Below are 24,869 nucleotides of genomic sequence, written 5' to 3'. Positions count from 1 at the left end.
CTACACAGTACATACTTGTCCTTTAAGCATTGGTATCTCTAGAAAAGACTATTTGGGCAACAGTAGCTGCAAATGATTGAAGGAAACAAGCTTCATTGCAGAGTAGAGAACCAAATCTGGGGATACACTGAAAATGTCACTAGCAAATGCATGACAAGAACAGCACCAAAACAACCCTTAGATTACACTATATTTTACCGAAGAGAGGAATGCAAGAACATCATGGCCAGACAGGAAAGCAACAGAAATGAAGGTTGTCCCTCTAATTTAATTCACATGCAATTGCAGACAAGTTGGCTTTAGATGCAAAGTCTAGATGAAGCTACCTGAATGCACCAGTATTGCCGCTTGAAGAAATTCCGTCTGTAGTCTGCAACTCACTAATGTGTGAGTAATGTCATGTGTGGATCAGAAATTAAATCCAAAGTGGAAAGCCTATGATAGTCCTGAAAAGACTTATATACAAATTAAGTGCAAATTTGCATACTTTCCCCTCTGCATGTTGGAACCTTTGCCCCTGTCTGTTCCTACAGATGCTGTCAACTCTTTAATAGTTACCACAATACAGAGTCATGCAGAGATTTTTAAGGCTACCTTGTAGTTGTTGTAATACCCCATTCAGCCATCAAAGCAGTCACAGTAATACAGTTATTGCCAGGATACACATACACTACATGGAGAACAAACCTTGGGTATTTTTTTCTTCTGTTGTTCAAGGGCTCAGAAGCATCCTCATAGGTGCATTGAGCTGCTAATTATTTCTTTTTATGCATTTTGGCCAGCTCGGTAGCTATGTAATGCTTGGGCTAAACCCCAGGACTGAACACAAGGAGTATGACTCAGTCTGAGACCAAGCCCTCAACGCCAGAAAGGCTGTGGGGGCCTGTGGGCCTGAGGGAGCTCACCTGCCTGGCAAAAATACTGAACAAGTGAAATAAAAGCAGGCCAAATCATGACCCTGCTGTCTTTCATTGCAGAGAGACTCTTCAGCTCTGGTCTTTTTCTCTACCCAGTCAACCACTCCCTTGGCCTCAACCCTCCTGCTGCTTTCGAGGCTAGTTTTCTGTCGAGATGGGACCCACATGTGAGCAGGTACAGGCACAGGTTGAACACACTTGCTGTAGGTGGAAAGATATTCCTAAGCAGATACAAAACCAACCTTACTGTCAAGCCTGTTGCCTACTTACTGGTGTCCCACTTAGACCAAACCAGGCCATATAGCCATTTCTTCAGGGTCAGTGAACATGGGAGGCACAATGAAGCAGCAGAGGCAGTACAATGGCACATAGGCTGTGCGGAAACACTGCCACCGGCAGCACCCATGCCTTTGTGTGCCTCTGTTACTGGATCTCAGCATGCTACCAGCTCAGGAAGAGCAGCAGACAACAGCAAGCAACTGCTTAAAGGGAACTTACTGGGGGATTTTTGGCTGCCATCACCTAGCTGATGTTTTAAATGAGCTGTTAGGACTTAGCCAGCTAACATCACTGGAGTGCCTTTTCCCATAGCTGGCTGGTTATACAGCATGCATGTAGAATTAAGGCATAGGAAACTCTGGATGTCCTGTGAATCATGTTCAGATAAAAATTAACAGAATGTGAAATGGTGATATGCTTTGGCTCCAATTTTTTTTAAAAATATGGTATATTTGACAGAACCAAAACCAGGGAAGGGAAGGGAAGGAAAAGGCTTAATTTGTTTTAAATTCTCCCAGAAGGAGAAAAAAACTATAATAGACAACCTCACAAGCCTGAATGGCCTCATAAATGTATGGGTCTGATTGAATCTCCAGTGTGATGGGGAGAGGCAAACACAAGAGATGGGCTTGAACTCTGGATTCACACTTAAATCCTGGAAAGCTTTGTCTTGTGTCTTCCTAGCAAGATGCACAACTTTACCAAAATACTTCTTGCAGCAGAGGCCACAACAAGGTTAAGACCAATTTAAAGTCCTGTTTCAAAGACAGGAGAAAGAGATAGATAGTGTGGAATTCCTGTTTGCATTTATGTTTAAGTACCAGCTTAAACCCAGATCTTTATTTCTGCAGCAAGAAAATATATCTGGAAAAAAACGATGATAGTTATACACAGGATATGTGAATCAGCACATCAGTGTTTTTCTTTCTACATTTGTTCATTCTGAAAAAAAATCCCAGCTCTCCAAAAAACTTCTCTCCTAACTATGTAAGAGATGCTCCAATCATTTTCTAAATTTCAGTCTTTTGCAAGAAATCCCTCATAAGTATCGGTTTTCACATCCTTATATTGTTAAAACATAAGTGAATGTGTCCATTTCCTCCTTGGAATCACTCTGGAATGGGTTTTTACAGCTGACACTATTTGCATTCAGTCAGAAAAAAAACCCGACAAAACCCCTTTCTTTTGGTAATGTATGGCTAAGATCTGTAGAAGTGACTGGCAATTCTAAGTGTTGAATTTATTACATTGCCTTACAGACTCAAACACTGGATGCTCAGCATTTTCTGAAAATTAGGTATGTGGAAAGTGTCATAAATTCAACTCCCCCAAATAAGTAGTTATTTGATAACATACTGATCAGCTGCTGAAAGTATGGGAATACATAAGTACATATGCACATACATTCATATAAATAAAATATGTAGACAGATTATGATCATGTGGTGAAGTAGAAAAAATTTATAACCATTTATTTAGAGTGACTGTTTTATAGAGATAGCAACTGACAACTAACATTGTGCCATGTTGCCACATATACTATATTAGATATAGCAAGTTAGAAATGTCCTAATTAAATGTGTTTTCCATATTTCTTTCCTACAGAATAGAGCATCTTTATATTAGAACTACTGCCCTTGGTCTTGCTCTTAGACAGAAGAGAACATTGTAACTCAGCAATCCAGGAAACAAACACTGGCTGTGGTCCAGGAGAAAGGAATGAAGCAATTAACTCTCTTTGCATGAAACGGAAATGGAGATAAATGTGCATTTCATTGAATTTGAGCATCAGAGTTGAAGGACCTATCTACCCACCCTTTGCTAAAAAAAAGAAACATGCTGAGTAAGTACCTGGGTTGCTTACCTTCATTTATTTCATGGATTCCAGAGGAGGTTTATGTTACTGTAGATTCTTTCTGAATATTAGGGGAGTCAACCAGTAGGAAATATCTAAAGGATCAGTGAATTTGCGACTGACACAAGATTCCTCTGCACTGATGGAACAACATACTATCTCTTTTAGGTATTTCCAAAGCAAATGAAGCATAAGGAGACTCACTGCTGTTCAAACCATTAGCACAGGTTTGACACTAGCAAAAAACAAAAGAGAAAAATTGGATCTCACTACTAAAATGTGCTTTGTTACCTCAGCCCAGAGAAAAACCTACTGAATCAATGGGATTTGACAAATCTGTTTAGCTAACACAGTCCTGCAAGTACTCCACCCCTGCGCTTCATCAAATTCCCTTGTGTCTTTCTGTACTGTACTGCAAGGAGCTTGCAGGCCAGGCCAGCGGAGTCAAAAATAGCTTTAAATCCTCCCTGTGATCTCTGGTTCCTGACCTCCCGCCTAGGCAGGCTGAGCTGCAGCAGCCTCCTGGGGCTTGCTTCATCCCTGGCGTTGCTGAGATTTGCTGCGTATGCCTGGGTTTCATGCCCCTCCAGATGATGCTTGCTCTAACCTCCCCAGGCTTGTCGTCCAGACACTCTTAACATCTGGCTCACAGCTTCTTTGGCAAGGGGATCCTCCCATAGCCAGAAACGGGGCATTTATACCATCACAGCTCTTTTACAGCATGAAAGAGCTAAAATGCAGGATGTGTTTATCTCCGTCTCATCATTGTAACCTTTTCAAGTAAGGAGCCAGTTTCCATCTTCCCTGCTCTTTCTAGGGCTACCTCAGTTTTTGTAGCCTTTTCCTGGCTCCTTTGTTTCATGAAACCTGATGTCTAGTTTCTTTCCAATTCTTTTCAGCTTTCCAGTCTACTTAAATTGGCTTGGCCATCCAGCTCTTTTTCCTTCACAGAAAAAGGTCTTTGGTACTGAAGGATATTTGAACACATACTTCATAATTTTGACCAAAAAAAAGGAAAAAAAAAAAAGAAAAGAAAAAAAAGACTACCAAAATAAAAAAAAAAAAAGGGGGACATTGCTGGTTTTATGAAAATGGTGTGACATTAACTGAGAAATCAAGCCACCTTCGTGTTTTCAAGCCACCAGCTTTAAGGATGACACATTATATACAAACTCTGTTAGAACCATCTGAACGAAGGCACTGATGTGGAGCCCAAAGAAACAAATGGTTTGAGCTCACATGGGACTCATACATGGAAGCAAATCTTGCACTCCTACATACAGGAGATAGGAGTGCATTTGAAGCAGATCTTCACAATTTTATTTGGCTTTGTTTCTTGGTTTTCTCTAATAGAAATGGCAGCAAATAAAGACAGGAATGTCAAAGGAAAAAACCAAACAAAAAAATGTTTTTCTGCTGAGGTTACAGTAGCTCTTTCAATAAGAATATTTTCAAACGGAGTTTTATGAAATATTTCCTTAAAATAAATTTACTGATGAAAAAAATTCTGTGTCTTCTAGCGCATGTACCTGGAAGGAAGGATTGCTCCCATTCGAATATTTTTGGCCATGTGTCCATTTTAGTTTTAGTCTTACACACCTGGGTCTCAATCACTTCTGTGAATAGACTATATTGCTGTCTAATAGATATCCTTGTCACAGTAATCATCTTGCCCCCACCCCACATATTCTACATTTTTTTTTAAATCATTGACACAACAGACACAAAAAGCCCTTATGCAGATATTCTCACTTATAAATGCCTACATAGAAAAAACAGAGTTGCTGAACAGAGGAAAATGAAGTGCTGCATTTTTGGCAGTGGCACAGAAATACATAATTGCTTCACTGAGTTTTGCAAAAATAAGGAATTAATTTTTGCAAATAATCACAAAAAAAGTTTTCTATTCTGTTTCAAGGCAACCTGATTCAAATTTTGCTTTGCCACAGCCTTTTGTGGCAGAAGAACAAAGGTTGTTAAATATTTAATTACTAGGACAGTACACGTGACTGATGGATTGAGTTGGATCAACGAAGCTGCAATTATTTCACCACAGTGTGGCTGACTAAGATTGATACTTGGCCTTCACTCAATGGTTTTCATCATTCCACCAGAAATAAACAGAGCACAGACTATTCTCAATATATTTATGCATCAGTAACATATTACTTTTGGAAACTGTGAAATTTATGCCAGTTGGTTGTAAAAGAGAGTACAGTTTTGATTTTTTTTTCTCTTGTCCCGCAACTCAGAATCGATGTGTGCACAATTTTCATCCTCCTTACATTACATACTATTCCTAAGAGCTGAGGCCAAGAAATAAATGGACATAATTACTTTTCTCCATCAAAATCCTGGGTTATTCTGTCCCTTTTGTGAAGATTAGAAATGGGTCTTGCAGAAAAATTAAGATGTGAGTCCAGGTCTCAGTTTCTTTGAACAAATACATTCAGAGTCAGGAATTTGATTAAGACCAAAGCAGGCTGCTCTGCCACAAACTTTGGATTTGTATGCTAAACCTTCTACAAAGTCTAGAAATACGGGGGTGCACGTAAGCTCCAGCCCCAGTGCTGTGTAAGTGCCTGATTGCAGGATGGCTCATGGTAACAGTGCCATACTAATGAGGCCATATGTCTCCCAGTTCAGGAATGGTTTACGTACAGCCAGTTCAGAGGTCCAGCAAATGATAAGGCCCTTATACCTGAGCATCCTTGTCTGCTTTTAGTTCTCTATTCAATTTAGAAATACAACACTCCCTGCAGAAGCAACGGTGGGGATACTGGCAAAGACGTGAAAACAGTGAACTTTGTCCCTCCATCCCACCATGTCATTCAGCCTTGTTCTGAGTAGGATGAGATGATGAGATGATGAAAGTCCAGTTGCCTTTTATATACCAATGTCTCCACTGTGGCTATCAGCATGGCAGCTGTAGAAGTGCTGTTTCAATGACAAAACAGTTAAGGAAAATGCTCAGCATGGACATGACCACAGAGATACAGCAAGCTGTGAAATAAAGGCTAGAGTTCATTGAACTGTCTTTACATACTTTTTTCAGACTTGCATTATATTTTTGGTAAAGAAGCACATACAGTCAGAGTCAGAATTAATTAATTTTAAGCTATTTTCTTAGTGTGGTTTACATGTGTTAGTTCAAGCAAGGACAAGCATAAGTCTCCTGAAGCATGTCTCTGACTTCCTGACACAGGAAGCCCAATCACGTCTGTTGTGAAGGCTCTACATTTTTTTTATTGATTGAGTTTCTGTAATCTGAATGAGCCCTAACAAAGTCTCACATCCATTAGCCACTCCAAACAGGCTATTGTTCAATGTCACATGAATAAATCGTTTCCATATAGTGGTTTTCTATTTCCTTAGCATGTTCCAAAAGACATCTTGTTTATGTGTATCGGGTTAGTTCTGAATCTGCTCTATGTTAGCAATATCATGTGCTCCATATGTTTGTATGACTATTTTGTTCGGTTTGGGATTTTTTTTATCATAAGGATCAATTCAAGAAGGGGTTGGTATGCAGAAAGCAGAAGAATACCATCTCAACTGGTTTATACTCTAGCTCTCAGTCATCAGTGGTCTACTCAAACCAGTCCAAGAAGGCTTGAAGGCACAAAAGAGAAGAGCTATTTGATTTTAACAATGAGATGCCTCCTCTGACATGCGAAATACAGGTCATAGGGCTAAGGAGAAGTCAAACCATAGAGCAAGGTAAGATGGGAGAGGCAAGGTAAGAAGGACCGACCTAGGAAAAGAAGGAAGGTAGGTGTGTACAGCCTTGGATGCATTGGAATTAATATTTCAAATTTCTTCACTAAATTCCTTCAAGATGGTTGTTTGGCCACAGTACAGCACTAATCTCGCCTCTTGAAGGAAAGGTTTGCTGGTGTTAAAGCCAGATGAACTTTCCCAGTGAATGTGATTGGTGTGGGTTACCATGGTCAAGAGTTCCAGACTAAGAATGGAAGAGTTACAAAGCTGAGCTTTGGTACAGGTTTAGGTAAGAGCCAGTCTTATGGGGAATATGATGCTGAGCAAGGGCAAAAGGAGGAAGAAAAAGGATGCCATCCCTATATCTATAGGGCTGCTTCTTCATGGTTACAAAGTATTTTCAAGACACTTATTTCAGTGTTGGACTCAATAAAGTTACATTTTCAGTACAAATGGCATAATTATTCCATTTTACCCAATAGAATTAATAATATTGAAAATAATGATAACTGATTAAAGAAACCTAAACCATAATTTATTTTCTGTAACTCCTGGTTTACTTTTTTCATTTTACTTATCTTAAGGGTTAAACCAGAATAGTTATTTGCATGTATAACGTATCTCTGATTTTATAAAGGTATGTGCTTATTTGAGTTAATTACGAAGTGTTCCAACTAGAACGAATAATATGATACAAGTGGTTAAAGTTAATAAGTATGGATGGAATAAGCTGGGCTTTGTCAGTTTGAGAAACTGGCACTCAAGCATTAGTATAACTCTCTCTGACTTGGATTTCAGAATATTTCAGGAAATTGTTTTCTCTGAAGTATTCTAAAAAACCTGAGAACATATGTCAGTACAAATTCTTTAATCTTCCTCCTTGAAAACTCTTCACTTTTTGTATACAAGCTGCTTAAGCCTCCTTTCAACACTGAAGAAAGTCTGTGATAGGTAGATTAAATAAAAACAGCTGATATCACTTAATGCAGTTAGTTATTCATCAGAACTCAGTTTAAGGACATGCCACTTAGCCTTATAACTAGAAGCTTATAATTAGAAAATACATGGAGGCAATACAATATTCTTGGATAAAATCAAGAACTATGGAAAGTATGGAGGCTTATGCAACATGGTAAATGACAAAGTAGAAGCAAAAATAAAATAAATTAATGGGGTATAGGCTTGACTTTAGTTCTTTCTACATGCCACTTTTTGGAGAAGATAGTGCGGATATTAAACAGCAAGACTTCAGTTAGAATGCACGTCTCATGTATTAAGCCTGTGCTTCCACAGCTCCAAAACCTCTTATCGTTTCTGATTTACGATGTGTCCATCTTTCACTTCATGCCCCTCCCAGTGCCTTTATGTTTCTCAATTCCTTTCAGTCTCCCTTTATCTCTCACAAGAACTGGTTAGGGAACATATTAAGAGGTGTGCATCTAATGTAGAACAGATGACATGAATACTCACAATGGTAAAAAAAAAGAAGAGGGAGTGTGGAGAAAAAAAGAAAATTTGCTATTGAGTTTTCTTCCTCTTAATTTTCCTTTTCTCTATATCTGAAACACAGAAAGAAATGGGGAGGATATTTTCATTTAAACATTATTATGTTTGGTCAATCTTCTTTTGCAGATTACTTTCTTGGATATTGTAATTCACAGCATAAATAATTTTATAATCCATATTACATGTCCTCTATAGGGTATTTTAAAAGTAACTAAAATTAAATTCTTAATGCTTTTCCTCCAGCAATCCACTATTCAATTCTGAAAAAGATAAACCTGGAAATGTGAAGAATAGCATATAAATTAAGTCTTAATTTCCAGACTTTCAGAACAACTTTCCTGGAAATACTCTGATCAAAGTGCCTTATATAAATGTAAAGTGACTTAATTTATGACTTAACCATCTATGTTATTTGCAATTTCCTTGAATTTCTTTGCTTCCATTTCTGTTCACTGCAACCACTGAAAAGAGAAAGTCAAATACAAGAAGACTTCATAAATGTCTTTAAATTTATGTTGCTTCAGTTTGTCCTGGTCTTCTATCACAGGAAGATTGCTTCAAGTCACTCAGAAACTTCCCAGTAAATAACTTTCTATAGTATAAGATTTCTTTCACATCTGTTACTATGATAACGGGATGTACATTCTACATAACTGTAGCCATTTTCTAGAGATTAAAATTCACCTCTTCAGAAATAGCAATCAAAGATGTTCCCTATGTAAATATTCCATATAAAGAATAAATAGTTCTGGAGATTTTTTTTAATTTTTAGAAATATCCTATAATCTACACAGAATTGAGTTTTGCCCTTAAGAAGCAGAATGAAAGCCAAGCAACACTTGATTAAGCAACTGTAGAGACTAAAACTATTGGCTTCAAATCGGAAGACTGTCTAGGCAGCCGTTATACTAGATGATTACAGAGCTTTCCTCTGACATCATTCAGGCTTTTCGTGCTTACACTGGGCAATGAGTGAGTCTGGTTGCTATCGCACAGACTAGACAGAGAAGTCAGGCTTAAGCTAAAAGAAGCGTTCAATTGATGAGCCTGAGGTGGGACAGAATTTGAAAATTTCCCTACTCTGGTAGTGTTCTCAACAGGCTGTACCTCCCTTGTCTTAATGAGAGTGGCAATAGAAATCCTAAAACCACACACATTTGCAAGACTGGAAATGTCTGGGGGAGTTTGAATTCCCTTTTTCCTGATTTCCTTGCATTATCAGTATGAATCAAATTATCTAGCACTGAATTTGCATTTCTAACTCACTCAAAGTTACATACTGAATTAGCTGAACAATCATTGTCACCAAGGTTTTCTTCTGAGAAAAGCAGAGTGCAGGACTGAACCTCCATAACTATTATATTTAAGTTATTCACTCATTCTTATCTGAATTGTCATTTCCATCATTTCCATTTTGTGGTTCATGAAAATCCTGCTAGCACTTCACCTGAGGGCTAACCATAGAGACACAACTATTCATAATGAGGCACTGAAGTGATGCTAAAGCCATTGAACCTTTCTTTCTTTTTTTTTTTTTTTTTTTGAGGGGTTCAAAAGGAGCTTTGGTTTATCAAAACACTCGATATGCTTCATTATTCACAGCAGTATCCCAGCTTTACAATATGCTTCCATGATAGCCGCTGATTTTCAGCTTGCCTACCCAGAGACAAAGGTTGAGCTGTAATCTGCCCTGAGTTTAACCTTTTTTTTTTTTTTTTTTTTTTTTTTCAGAAGGGTCTTCCTAATAGAGGGTGTTTGCTAATTAGTGAGTACTGGTAAACAGGCTGATGTGGAAGATGTTTATTTGTTGCATGGTCTCTTGCAGTTCCATATCCTCATTTTGCCACTTGTTGGTACAAGATTTAACCACAGACTCAACTGGTATTAATTTCCAGGTTATCCAAAGCAGATGGAAAACAGAGAATGAAGAAGCAGCCATTAACGCCTACATGACGCCCGAGACAGCTTGGGATTGTTACAGTGACTGTATCAGTGTAGAAACATAACAACTGCTACGGAACAAACCAGAGGACCATCTAATTTGACCTTCTGTCTTCAGCTGAGCTGGTGCCAGCCAACTCAAATGTAGACATAAACCCCCCTAATACACAAAATTGTGCAATGCTCTGTCATAGAGGAAAATTATTCCTGACTCCAGCTGTTGCTTAATTATGTCCTGAAGCGTGAGGATTAATGGTTCTTGTGACTTTTGTCCCAGCATGAGTAATTGCGAATGCCATTCTTATTCAGATCGATGGATAATTCTGCTCTGAACCTTCCTCAGTGTTTTTCTTTGTGCTAATCTGTGACCTTAAATGGCAGAATATGTCACATCAGTTTAGAAACACATCCCAGCCATATCCTGCCATGGACCAAAGAAGCAGATTCTATCTCAGTGTGAAACTAAATTTATCTGCAGAGATATATTAACTGAGATGATCAATTATGCAATCATTTGGCTGCTGTTCCTACCTACGTTTCACTCAGATCAACACATTCTGCTGTCAGCCACCCTTGTTACGTTCCATTAAGGCCAAGGAGTTGAGATAGGATAGGTGGGAGAGGAGATGTTGGCCCAGGTTAGTTGTTAGCTACTGTCTGGAAGTTGCAGCAGATAAGTTATTTGCCTGACATATATAGCCTGACAGATGCTATCAGCGTGTTTAACCAGCCAGGTGAACAGGTAGTGCCATGAGTGCTGAGACATTCCCCTGCTCAACCTGTACCTATGTTAATAAGTCATGCCTACTCAGGATAGCCAGTTCTCGCCTAAAGAAGCATTCCGTGGCATCTTGCATTTGGTTTTCTCTTCACTGTTAGTTATTAAGCAGAAAGTATCCATTAATGAGCTAAAAATGTGTTGATCTGATGAGTTTATTTAAAGGTACACTCACTGAAAGGGGAAGGGAAAAAAACAAACTAAAAATGCCAGGGTGTGTTTGAGTTACTAAGGAAGCTTTCAGCAAAGTGCTTACTAGCCCAATGGTTACTAGGAGCCCGTGACTCCTGCCTTGTATAAGATTATTTTGTTTTTAAGCAGAGGCAAAATAAATGAGCAAACTTAGTCCAAGAGTCATTAAAATGACCAGAAGAATCAGCTGAGTAGGTACACTAACTGGTCATGGTAGAAAGAAAAGACCGAGACATTGTTTATGGACAGACCAAAGAAATTAAGCAAATACCTCTAAAGGCAACATTTCTCACTACCCAAGAAATGACTGTTGCCAAGTATTTTTCTACACGTGCTGCATCAGCAGGTTTCTGGCAGGTGCCTTAAGGAAACTTTTCTGCACATTCTCTGTTCCCGTTAGGAGACACTGTTCCTCAGACTGGCATTTGGGTTGTGTTTGGCAGCCACAATGATTCATCAGAAAATGAAACACATTTTTGATTGTATAGACTACACTCAGGTCTATACACATGATGATTTGATCAGGAGAAAAATGGTAGAAAAGCAAGGCCAGATGCTCAGAGCCACATTTGGAGGAGCCAGATTTCTGACCTAAAACAAACAAACAAATAAAACCCCCATAGTATAAATGTCACATCAGAGAAAGAAGAAACCTGGAGAAAAAAAGTTATATGCACAGAAAAAGCACAGTAAATTTAAACGTATCATCACATACCTCTATTAGGACACATGGAAGGGAACAGCCATCTGAGTGCTAATAAGCAAAAATGTCTTGTGTAAATGCATGTAAATCTGCAGAAGAAACTGAAAAATAAAGCAGCTTGTTAATCATTCCCCAGCAATTATAGCTCTGACTTCACTCAAAAGTGGATGTTGGCACAACCTTCATCCAAAAATATAGTCACAATTGGATAGCAGGGGTGGATACATGAAAGCTGCTAGCAAAAACTGGACATCTTTCCACTTAAATATAGAAGATGAATGTGGTCATAGCCATTGGGTGGAGAAAGGGGTTTTTCTTTTGTTTTGAAATAGGAGGCCAGTATTAGCTGTGTCTGGAAGACAAAATATCTAAATGGCTTTTTTTTTTTTTTTAATTTATTCACATAATTGTTAAGTGATTTTCTGGCAATATGTAGGCTTACTTTTCCCCACAGCCGAAACCCGGGCATTTGCTTTCTGTTCCTTCTGTGGTCCAAAGCCCATTCTGAGCATTCGCTGTTTGTGAGCGGTCTTTTCTATGTGGCTTAAGAAAGACTCCGGTGGAGTACAAATATAAAGATGCTAATTTGCAAGCCACAATAGTTTGATACGGGCTAAGCTAATTTATAAGTGACTTTAAAATCTTCTGTCGAAAGGCTTCTGCCCCCTTCCTTGCCAAAAAATGAAATGTTTGAGTAGGATCCTGCTCACATTTCTTCTACTGACTCTCAGCCCATTAAGTGCTTTCTCTTCTCCCATTTTAAATCTTTCTAACACCTTTTGAATTTTATGTTTTTAGAAGCCCTCCTCAACTGCTTTTGCCATCTTGCAAAACTTAACCACGCTAAGTGCTCCCATCACAGATCCTGATGCTAAGATAACCACAACCACAACCACTGTCCTTGCTTCTCCCTTTCTCTTACAAAGAGTCTTTTGGTAATACTTTGAGCAGAGCTAGTAAGATGTAAATTGTCACTTCATTTCCATTCCTTAAGCAAACTTTAAAGAGACTGTACTCGGATAAAATGCCCCCCATATGTTAAATGGATGTGTAAGTTTCTTATAACCTGGATTCTTTCTGATCTCTAAACTAAGGCTGCTTTCTGTCAGTGGAGTTTCAGAGAGCAACAACATTCACAGTCTACTCAAGCTGGATGCGTGCATCTGGATTTGAAAATGCTTAGTACAGACTGAAAGACCTAAGTCAAATTTAAGAGCAACATCAACAGCCAGTAATGGTGCGGAAAGGATTATTTGCTAGCAATAGTTCAAAAATAGGATAGTAGCTGAATCTAAATTGCAATTTCAACTTTCTAAATACTGTGTAAGTCCAGTGACAGTGGAGGTACTCCAGGTATAAATAACTGTGGTTTATATAGAAAACTGCCTCAACCTGTTTGTATCAATTTGACATGCATATAATGCAGTTATTGTCGATAGCATTAGTTTTGAGCAGTTCTAATTGTGTTCAAATAATGCTTGGCTGTAGCAACCAGATACCACCTGGCTAAACTACAATTACAGGTAGCCCATAGAGAAGATTATATTTCAAAGGCAGAAGGGAGGAGATATTATTTAGCATGGGATAAAGCATTTTTTTCTAAATAAGGATTATTTTTTAAATAACAAAATTTAAGCTTTTTATCAGGAAAACGATTCTAATTATGACTTTTTAGTTTACTTAAAACAGCATGTAATGGTATAGTTTACACAATAGAGATATTGTATACTCCATTATACTAAAATGTGCACATAAATGTAGATAATGCTACAGCAAATATAAAGAGGTTAAAATCTGAATTTTAGAAAACTATATGAGAAAAATGCTATAAAGCACTCTGAACTTATTTGCTTACAACATTCGCTTATAACTGTGAGTGTCATATGAGTTGACAGCCTCAATGGATGAGCTTCTGTCTGCTCTTGCAGTTTTGATGGAATATTGCAGAGCCCTTGACACAGCCGAGAGTTTGTAGAACAACCACTTAAATTTTTTAATTGTTTCCTCTGTAAATTGGTAATGGTGGTCATGAACACATGTTAAATCACATTTCTGGGACACTCAAAAAACATGGATGTTCATGAAAAAGCTTTTCCTCCTCTTAAAAAAGGGCACTGAGATAACACTATAAGGGGAGAAACTCTGGCAACGTGCTTAAATCTCATTTTCATGCCCTGGAATAGGTTATCTTGAGGGACTCTCATTAGCATTAACTCCACCAAATAATCATTCTGTGTCTAGTCTAGTTCATTTAAGGGTGTCCTGGTTTCGGCAGGGATAGAGTTAATTTCCTTCCTAGTAGCTGATACAGTGCTGTGTTTTGGATTTAGGGTGATAACAATGTTGATAAGGCACCGATGTTTTAGTTGTTGCTAGGTAGTGCTTACACTGGCCAAGGACTTTCTAGTTTTCCATGCTCTACGGACTGAGAAGGCTGGAGGTGCACAAGAAGCTGGGAGGGGGCACAGCCAAACTGGCCAAAGGGACATTCCATACCATGTGACGTCATGCTCAGTACATGAACTGGGGGAAGCTGGCCGGGGGGGCCGCTGCTCGGGGACTGGTTGGGCATCGGTCGGCGGGTGGTGAGCAATTGTACTGTGCATCACTTGCTTTGTGTATCATTATTATTATCATATTATTATCATTATCATTTTATTTCAATTATTAAACTGTTTTTATCTCAACCTACAGGTTTTTCTCACTTGTGCTCTTCCAATTCTCTCCCCCATCCCACCGGGTGGGGGAGAGTGAGCGAGCAGCTGCGTGGTGCTTAGTTGCTGACTGAGGTTAAACCACGACAAAGGGTTAAACCTGAAGGAATGTGCTCAGCCTGCATTATTCTGTCCTTGAGAGAAATCATCCCAGAGATGGCTGAATAAAAGACCATATCCACAAATGTGTAACCCTTAATGAAATTCATGCTGATTATTATGTCAGCGGCCAGCCACAGTCACATGGGAAATTTTATTTAGAAGTTTCATTTGCCTGCTGAAATCTCTCCATGCTACATCCACTACCAGTATGATGTGGAAAAGAGGAGGAGGGAAAAAATAACCCAGACATATTTCCGTCCTGGATACTCAGAAGAAGGGATGCGTGAGAAAGAACAGCTCTCTGGTTACCAGAAAGATGGTTCTGCAAATCAAGGTTTCGGTTATGGATATTCCTTTCGAAGCCTATTTATGGAAAAAAAAAAAAAATCACTGGTCAACAAGCTATTGCTGCAGTTTACGTGTGGGACAAGGAGCCCAACTATATGAATATGCATGAAACATGCAGGATTTTCTCTGCAAGGCCACACAGTCAAAAAATGTAAATGTGTGTGGGTAAGCCAATGTTGAGCTTGTTTACACATGAATAAATCCTAATTAGAGAAATGGAAAAATGTCTGAATCTAAATTTAAAGTAGAGTCTGTTCATGAGAGTCATGGGTGACTAAAAGTAATTAAGGCCATCACTTAACTAAACAGATGTGACAGATTAACCATGTGTTTCTATCTTTGATGTAGATTTTTTGTTTTGGATACAGCTGCAGTTTAAAGTCCTTTAATATTGCCTGAGATACATCTGCCATTATTTTGATTTGGTATATTTCGTGTTGCAAATGCATTTAGCACTAGCTGACATTTAGTTTGTATAAACAATCGAAAGTGTTTACAATGAAAAGTACTTGTTCAAGCAAGCCACAGTACAGAGAAATACATTCAAAATGCAAGACAAAATACATGCAGATAATAAAATACATTTTCATGCTTCCTTTTGCTCTGATTTGTGTTAGAGATGGATTTAGATAAAAGTAAAAAGAGGAGCACACTTTCATCCAACACAGCCCAAAAAAACCTAGTCACTTTTCTTCCAAAATAATATTTTATTTTTTATTGTATGGAGGACTTTTACTTTTGTTATTTCCAGCCCTGAAAAGCTCAGATGTGCTAAGTTCCTAGGAGTCATCCTATTCCACCAATACTTCTCTCCCAAATGGAAGGAAGAAAGAATGGTTATTGTTTAATACAGCTTATACTCCTGAGCTTTCCAACCCAGATAACACAAAGCTGCACATGGTAAATATGCTCAGATAACTACCTACGCAGATGCAGCTCTATGAATTAGCTTGCATGTTTCACGCATACATTGAAATTGGAGCATTTATGCAAGGCTTAATTAACCTCCCACTATTCCTCCAGGAGAGAGGAATTTTATATATGTATCACTTCATTGGCTTTAATATTGTGATGCTCAATTTACATGTGTGTGCATGAGAGAAACACCAAGCTATGTGCCTCTGTGTGTCTCTGGTTTCACGCTTGCTGAGGCAACGACAGACCTACCTTACACAGGGTTGTGAAAGAGTAAGTTAAAGATGAAAAATTTCATTCAGAACTGCCAAGAGTCTCATTTTATGCTAATGGCACTTAAATATTGTGTTGCTAGTTGTCTGCGTGCATCAGCTGGAGGAAACAATTGGTTGAACTCAATTAGCTTTTGTAGGAAGTTATAACTGATGATGCTCTCTGGCTGCAGGTTGGCCAGCCTGTACAGTATATGATGCTCCTGATCTGAAACAGTAAGCGGCCTATGAGACTGGGGATGACTGTAGTTCCCTCTCTCTCACAGTCTTGTGTAGAAGCTCCTTATTCCCAGCAACTGGGTTGCATTGTCACAACGGGCCTCAAAATTTCTGAATTATGACCCTTTACACCTGCTCCTCCAGAAGCTGTATTTAACGAGTCAGCCTCTGCATTAGCATGTTTCAGTTCTTATTTCTTTTAAAGAATGAAAACAGCTAACTTTTTAAACACTGATTAAAAAAAAATCAATATCTTTTTCAGATGTTCATGATGAATATATTTCCTGCACACTACTCTGAGAAGTTCCATGGCATATACAGCATTCGTCTGCCAGAGAGCCACTCTCTAACTTCAGGCCCTACAGGCTGCACCCGCTCAGAGTCCTTCAACCAGCAATTTTTTGAGGACCAGATGCCCTGGTTTTCTTTGGACTAAAATATTCCTGTGTATCAAAAGAACTGAAAACAACAATTAGGGGAAGGTATTCATGAAGCCTAACGTTAGCCTTGGGAACCTTGCCTACCTAGATTCACTTCCTGAGGGCAGTGACACTTCCAGAGGACACCTGTCTACTTCAGATAACCCCCAAAGGAGCCTTTCTCCCTCTCCATGGACTACAAAGAGAGCCTAAGGAGGCAGACTTCGGTTGCTGTTAGTTTTTGTGTTTTGTCCACTAAACATTTCGTACACTCATGTATCTCTTGTATATAGAGTCTGGAATTCAAAGAGTCATACCACAAATGATGTCAGCTAGCACAGCTAGAAGAAAAAAACCTAAAAGTACTAAGTCATCTTGTCTATCCTCTGCTTGCGTGGGATCGTTTCCCACACAATTCATGAATATGCCACCCATAAAGGCAGCTGGTAAGAGCAGCAACTGAGTCTGAATCACACAAACAAGGGGGGAGGGAAATTGTGTAAACTTTGTAGTATAAGAAGAGGACATTTTCCCCAGTGTTTTAAGGACATGTCTTGAATCTGATGGTTCCTAGCAGCTGTAAAGCTTGCAAATTTGACCTCAGTTATTGAGAATTTTCCAGGTGACATTACAGCTTTATGCAGTCTCCTTCCATGCTCACAGAAGATGGAATATCTTCAAGGAAAGTACAGGTTAGGCAAAATTTCCTTATGCTTAACATAAAGTGAGCATACTCACAGCTACAAAACACAGCCTGCAAAGCTGTTAGGTCTGGACTGACTTCTCTCCATTTTGCTGAGAATAACAATGCCTGTTTAAGCAGCCACACATGGCTTGAAAAAAGCAATAGACTCAAGGTATGATGCTGAGGGACAGGCATCAGTAAAGTCAGAATCCCGGCATCAAAGAAGTGACTAAGTAAAGCCACATCTTGGCTTTCAACCTATACATGACAGGTCAAATGAACCCCAGTAACTGTCATGATATTCAAGCCATTCAACACCTATATACCATCTTGGGGATTACTATCATTACTTAATTCTTGTTTTCTATCTTCTGTCTCTCTCTTGGGTCTATTAATGATTCCTTAAATATTTATGAAGGCACCCATTTTCATAAAATCGGTAAGACTGCATTAGTCTCTGGGTAGTCTACAAACTGTTCTGACAAAATTGACTGAATTCAGCAAGTGGATTTACAAGCTATTAAGCTATTCTATGGGTTTAAAAGCTTTTAAGACTGAAGCATATATACATATGCACAACCATGAAATACTTTTTCTCTGATATGAATTTAGGTTAAAAAGAAGATAGGATGATTACGTTTTGCAAATTCTTTATGTTTTTATACTATACTTCACAAGTATCGGATAAAGTTCTCATTTCTTCTTATTGGAAATGCAAGGCCAAAATTGCCTCTATTTATATGCAAAATTTTCTAGATAAAGGTTGCTGTATTTGGACTTTCTGTAAGAAAATAAATACAAAGTTCATGTTTGATAGCTGCCTTTGCTGTCATTTGCTAAATGAGTGGTCAACATTTAATAGGACGCACTGAAGTACATCTCTGACCATGCCTGAGTCTGGAAAAGTAAATATCAAGCCATTAGGAATGTCAGAACTGCTACTGATTTTACATAGAAGATTCCTAATTACCAGACTTGCCAAAAGAGTCAGGAAAGTCTAAAGCAAGCATATCTACATAGCACAAAATGCTGATACAAATATTGAGTTAACACTTTAAAAACAATTCAGCTAATTGCTTATTATGTTATCCATCTTACGTTTCAGTATAGACACCTATCTGCATAATTTTCAGACAACTGTTGTTTTAACTAGATTGATATTAACAAAACCCTTAAATATCTGTAAATCCTCATGGTATTGCTTTTTCATCTCAAGTTTCTGATTATAGTAAGCTCTCTTTTGGGGGGTGGGTAGAGAAGGTTGGGGTCAAGAAGGAAGAAGACCTTTTCAAATTTTTTTGAAGAGAATGAGGTGGTAACTTCACCTGAGTCACACATGATATAAAATGGTTTATTCTTGACAGACTGTCATTCCTTGTCCCATTGCAGCTGACACTGGGGAGTAATCACAGTTTTTCTGCCTTTAGTCTTTCTTGTCACTTAGATTTTAAGTTCTCTGCAGGATGGTCTTTCTCTAGTGCGATATCCTTTCAGTTCTACAATAATGTGCTATAATATTAGCAATGAAGAAAATAGTATTCTCTTTTTTCCACATCTCATTTACAAGGTAATTTAGTTTTGAGTGATGGCCCAGATATTTTTGCATCCAGTTCCATACATGCCTGTGAAAATGTTTACTTGCTCTCTGGAAAAGAATGGCCCCTGATGTAAAAACAGAGTTGATCCCTGAGCCAAATCCGTGGTCAGCTGTCACTTCCTCCTGAAATCCATGAGAATTCAGTGCAATGTTAGTCTCAGAGCACGAAGAAATGGAAAGTTTTCTACAAATGACTGTGTGTGCTGTGTGGTTTGGGCTCTTCATGTAACACATCACAAATTCTGGTAAAGGACCATGGCCAAATAAATGATAATATTCCTTACACTCTTCTGTTTGACAGTTCACCCACTTTTGGGAGATTATATAGCATATCGCTACAACTGTCCATTCCCAGGATTTAACCCAAGTATTTGAGATTGTTTTCTTTCCTTGCTAAGAATGTAATTAAGATTGCTGAAGAGTCTTTTGACATATTATGAACTTTAACTATAAAGTCAAATGGCATTAAGTTGCCAGGAAACCATCCTGCCTGTTTTCTGACCAGAAACTCTCACATTTGACTTCTAACCAAAAGCTGGAATTAAACGTACATTATTGTGTAATGTTTAGAAATCAATGTCTTATAAAACACAGTAGGCAAAAATCAGCCATAGACAAAGCTGCTTGCAGAGGGTCCTGCCTCACATATCCTTGAATGCTAAGAAAAGGGAATCCAGGACTCAATATCATGTTGGAGAGAGAAATAGAAAAACATGATTACAATTTCTGTAAGAGGAGATCTGAGCAGCAAACTATCCTCTGGAATATCAAAGGACCTTGAGAATAAAGTAGCCCGCAGTATAATCTCTATTGACTTCAGTGCAGTTGGGCCAGAGTATTTCAACTTCATGTGGTTAAATCCTAGTACATGCCTAATACTACTTTTGCCAACAAAACTAGAAGAAAAACCTTCTGAATCTTACACTGAAAGTACTGGCACATTGCCTTCCGGAGTAAAAATAATTCTGCATATACATTAGGTTTTTATGTAAAATGTATTGTTTATGCTTTGTAATTTGATTTAAGTTAGGAGAAGTACGGAAAAAGAACACTGTACACAGTTGAAACAGCAGTGGAAGAATTTTTTTTAATTATTTGTTTCTTTTCTGCAACTTAGTATGTGTTAGAAAGCTTCTTCCATGTTCAAGTGCTTTGCAGGCCTCAGTACATCAATAGAATGAAGTGAAAAACACTCCTTCCAAACAGCACTATAGCGTGATCTGTTAGTAATTACTTCATCATGTATTCATTTGTCTTTGTTTTTAACATCTCTTCTTTACACATTTGTATTTGTGCATGAAAGCCATTTCATAATTGCTCTGTTGTATAGTCATATATTTCACAACAGCTGAGGAGATGCGTAACTAAAACTATGCTGAAAATCTCTGTGTAGTGGGGGCTGCTTGCTGTTGGCCAGCGCAGAGTATTTGTTCCTTGCAGAGCTATTAAGAAACCCTTCAGTGAAATAACTTTGAGTGTGCCAGGTTCATGTTAGATGCAGATACCAACGGTGAGCTTCATTTCACCTAAAAGGGGCATCTAGTTTCAGTTAGTTATTTAGGCTTCCTATAAAAATGAAGGGGAGACATATGCACCTTATAATGACCACATAGTTTAGCTGCCCAACTTATGGTGAAATAAACTGTTCTTTGCAGAAGGCTAAGTCTCTTCTCTGATGAGAGAAGGAGTTTAGATGGACTAGTGTAGACCAGATACCTAAATTTTAGGCTGTCTAATTAAGGAGGGATGGATCCCACTTCATCTGTTTACAATTACTTAGTTGTGATTTTTGCCCTTATCTCCTAACTCAGTCAGTGAGTGTTTCTGGATAAGGCCGTGTTAGTTGTGCTGTAGCTTAGTGACAAGAGACCTGAAATGGCTACCTCAAAAATAAATGTAGTAAATAATAAAAAGAAAAGACCGCATTCCAGTGTAGATCAGTAAGTGCTCCCAAAGTATGAAAAACTTACGAAACTAAGGAAAGCTAAGCCAGAGGAAGAAAACAACTCATATGCTTAAATTACTGGAACACTGGAACTATGTTTTATCCCAGTAAAAAGCAAAGCTGCATGGGGCAGACTCATGCTGCTCTGAGGACAGGTGCCAAGTTCAAGTCTGTACTCCTCAGTGAGCAGCTGACCCAGATAAACAATTACCAAACAGAAGGCTTACTTGTAGGCATTTTTTTTTCTTTCTGGCACCTGCTATATTGGCCAAGTGCTATAACAAGCCCAGCTTCTCCCCCAGATGTGGAAGGACTGGCTGCAATTCGGGCTGACCCCCGTGCCCAGCAACCCGGGGCAGCAGTGAGCCCGGGTGGCAGCCCGAGCATCGTCCTCCGCATCAAAAGGGTGCGCCGCCAGCGGTCTCCTCGGATCGTGCTCCTCCGGCGGTGCGAGTGCACTGAGGCTGTGGGCACGTCCAGACCCACGGGTTTGGAGATATTTTGTTTCTTGGAAGGAGCTGGGAACTTGAAGGCATTTGCGGTGCTTCTGGGACGCTGAGAACAGCAGAATAAACTTTGCTGTAAAAGGGGCCATTTGGGTAAATTCGTCTCGTTCCCAAGTCTTTTTTGGAAAGTCCTATACACCTGCACCACAGTGGATTTTCTGAATATTAAGTAAAGACTTTCTATTTCATATACATATGAAATATGTATAAATATATATTTTAGAAGTATTTCTTCTGAAAGCACTTGATCTTTGAATGTATGGATGGCTAGACCTCAAAAAATGATTTAAATGTTTTTCTTAAAAACAAGCCAAATATTTTCAAGGCATCTGTTTTTGGTGAGAACACACTGATCGTTTTGTAGAATATTTATATATATCTTGATACTTACAGATTTTTTTTAAAAGAAAATATTTATATTGTGGTTTCTGAATCAAACAACATTAAGTATGTAAATAATGAAAGACTGGACATTTCTTTTTTGAGTTTTTTTTTAACTTAGGTTAATTTTTTTGAGATCTGAACTTAAATGTAAAATTACTTGAATGGGGTCAAGTGTAGGTAGGTGCCTTCAGACATGAAAAAAATAAAGACCCGTTTGTTTGAGAGAGACAGATTTTATACAATTTGATTGACATTGAATTATAGGCCTGAATTTCCTTTAATGTAAGTAAGCTTAAATTAGAAGTATTTCAGCTGAATGTGGGACAGATGCAACAGTTAAACTGTAAAGAGCGTAGGAATAATTTAGCCTTTCTGATCTGAACGAATTGTGTAAATTTTTTAATAAAGTTCACAGCCATATGAAATTCCCTTCTTTCTGTAGCAACTGGTTTGCCAGAGGCTTTTTGGGGGACAAAACAAACACAGGAGGCATTACTTGTCTTTTTTGAGACAGGTATGTTTTGAGGTGTCTTCATAATCCTCAATTTGTCCCAGATTTGTCAAAAAGACTTTCCAAGTTTTGACGACCCTTGAAATGAACTCAGGCTGAATTTCCAAAGTATAGACTGACTGTCAAGTTAATCCTCTCTCCGAGCTCCACAGAAAGTTTACTGTTTTGTTCCAAACCATGGAAAACTCATGATTATGGTTGAGTATTGCTTTGAGTTTTTGGGTTTGCATGAGCCCAGAAACCCAAAGATAAACTCAGTAAGTGTGTGAACCCACACTACATGAAACAAAAAAAAAAAAAAAAAAAAAGAAAAAAAGAAAATATATAGAACTCTGGGGATTTGAAAGTGCCAAAGTTCTCAGAGCTTTGGTACACAAAAAAGAATGATATTACAGCACCAGAAACATTCATGTCAAGAGAATGATGCTATTTTTAAAAGCGTTGAACTGTCACATTGCTTTTGGAAAAGATGTCATGATTTGGTAGCTCTAATTCCTTATACACAGACCATTCAACTCTTTAAACTCAAAAAAAAAAAAAAAGGACAAAAACACTGTAATTTTTTTCTAATCTATATGGAATCTAAATAATGTAACTAATGGCACATAATTAAAGGCACGAAGAAATCTTGTACTTGGATATATTAAAAAGCTGTATTACATAGAAAATTCTTAACTTACTTTCTCTTATAAATCTCACTGAAATCCACTAATAACTCTGATAATATAACTGAGCATTTTTCAGCTCTGACACCAGTTCCTGAATTCTCACATGAAGTGACTTCCATATCTGCATCTCCTTTTACAGAAGAGTCTAGATGAAAATTTAAGCCTGAGGAGTGGCTTAGTCTCTTGGGATAGTTGAACACTTTGATTTTTTTTTAGTATGTTTGTACGCTTTGCATATTCTGACTGGGAATTCAGCTTAATGAAAATGGCTGGCCTCTGGTAATCGTTTGAAAGGTTGCAAATTCCTTTCACTTCATAAACAGGGCAGTATATTTCAGCTTGAAAAAGTCCACTTGGATATTCATACACTTACAGTTTATGGCTCTTCAATTTTCTTATCTCTGAGAATGGAAACAGTCAAAAATTAATTAATAGAAGCATTTCAAGGGAAAAGGAATGATCACCATATCTGTAGGGGAGTCAAAAGAATCTGCAAGGAAAAATTAGCATCATCCTTCTGAAATACTGTTACTCGCATTGAAATAAGTGCCATTTGGATGACTAGCAAACACTCCTGCAGTAGTCTGTATGTACCTGCCTGTGAGGTGGCTGACATCCCACTGCTTTTCTTTGCTCAGCAAGTTTCTCATTGCGATGGTTACAATTTGCAGTATACAAAACCAAATAGACCAAACCACTGGGAAACTGCTGGCAAATACTTTCATCAGCAACAGCTGCTTGAATGACCATTACTTTCATCCAGATCTCACAGTTTGTCCTCAGCCCTGGCTGAATTCAATGAGAATTTTGCCTGCATCATTTCAAGTACTGTAGAATTTGGTCCTCTTCATTTTCCTAAGATACTCAATATGGGAAGAGCTTCTCAAATGAAAAAAGACCCTAAAAAAAATTTCCATACCATTAAAAAAATCATTGTATTTGATTTAAGAGAATCCTTCTGCAGAACTGAACAGTATGCAGTAAATTTTGGGAGTAACACTCTCCAGATTTTCAGAAAAGAAAAAAAACCTTAACACAGATTAGCAACATATCTTTTTATTTTGAAAATACACTAACCAACTGTTTGCCATCCTTCAGGTAATATTCAGCATCTTTCCAGACAGCGATAGTGTTCTCGCATCTCTTTATGACACCTAATACGGTATACATAACAAACATGAAGGATGATGGGACTCAACTCACCCAACTTTCATCGACCAAAGACACAGGCGTCTAGTCAAAGACACTTCCCTGCACTCCTAATGTGAAAGGGAGTCGTGGGCACATGCCAGTGGTGATCTAGCCTTTCTTATGTTTACATGGGTGAGTCCTGACAAAATGCCTCTTTGTGTCTCCTGTGTCATAGGGAGAGCCTAGTTGACTAGCTTAGGCTAGATATTTCAAATTCAGCTAGTTAATCCTATTCTGTCAGCCTAAAAGTGTAAGTGGCCGAGACTGAGTTTTCTCCCCTGTGCTGGGACATCTACTTAAACCAACCCCACTGCTGATTTTCTTGCTTCTCTTGCCAAAGCTCTGCAGTATCTCTGGTGCCTCTAAGCAGGCAGGCAGAAGAAGCCTTTGCCGTAACCACAGTGTTTTGCTGTTAGCAGCCCTCTGTAGGGGGGCCGCTGATGGTTTAACACTAGACATCCATTCACGGATATTTCACACATTTTATGACTCCAAACTTGCT

Source organism: Pygoscelis adeliae, unplaced genomic scaffold, assembly GCF_000699105.1.
Source record: "Pygoscelis adeliae isolate BGI_AS28 unplaced genomic scaffold, ASM69910v1 Scaffold77, whole genome shotgun sequence".
Classification (NCBI taxonomy): Eukaryota; Metazoa; Chordata; class Aves; order Sphenisciformes; family Spheniscidae; genus Pygoscelis; species Pygoscelis adeliae.
Note: the sequence above shows the minus strand (reverse complement) of the source record.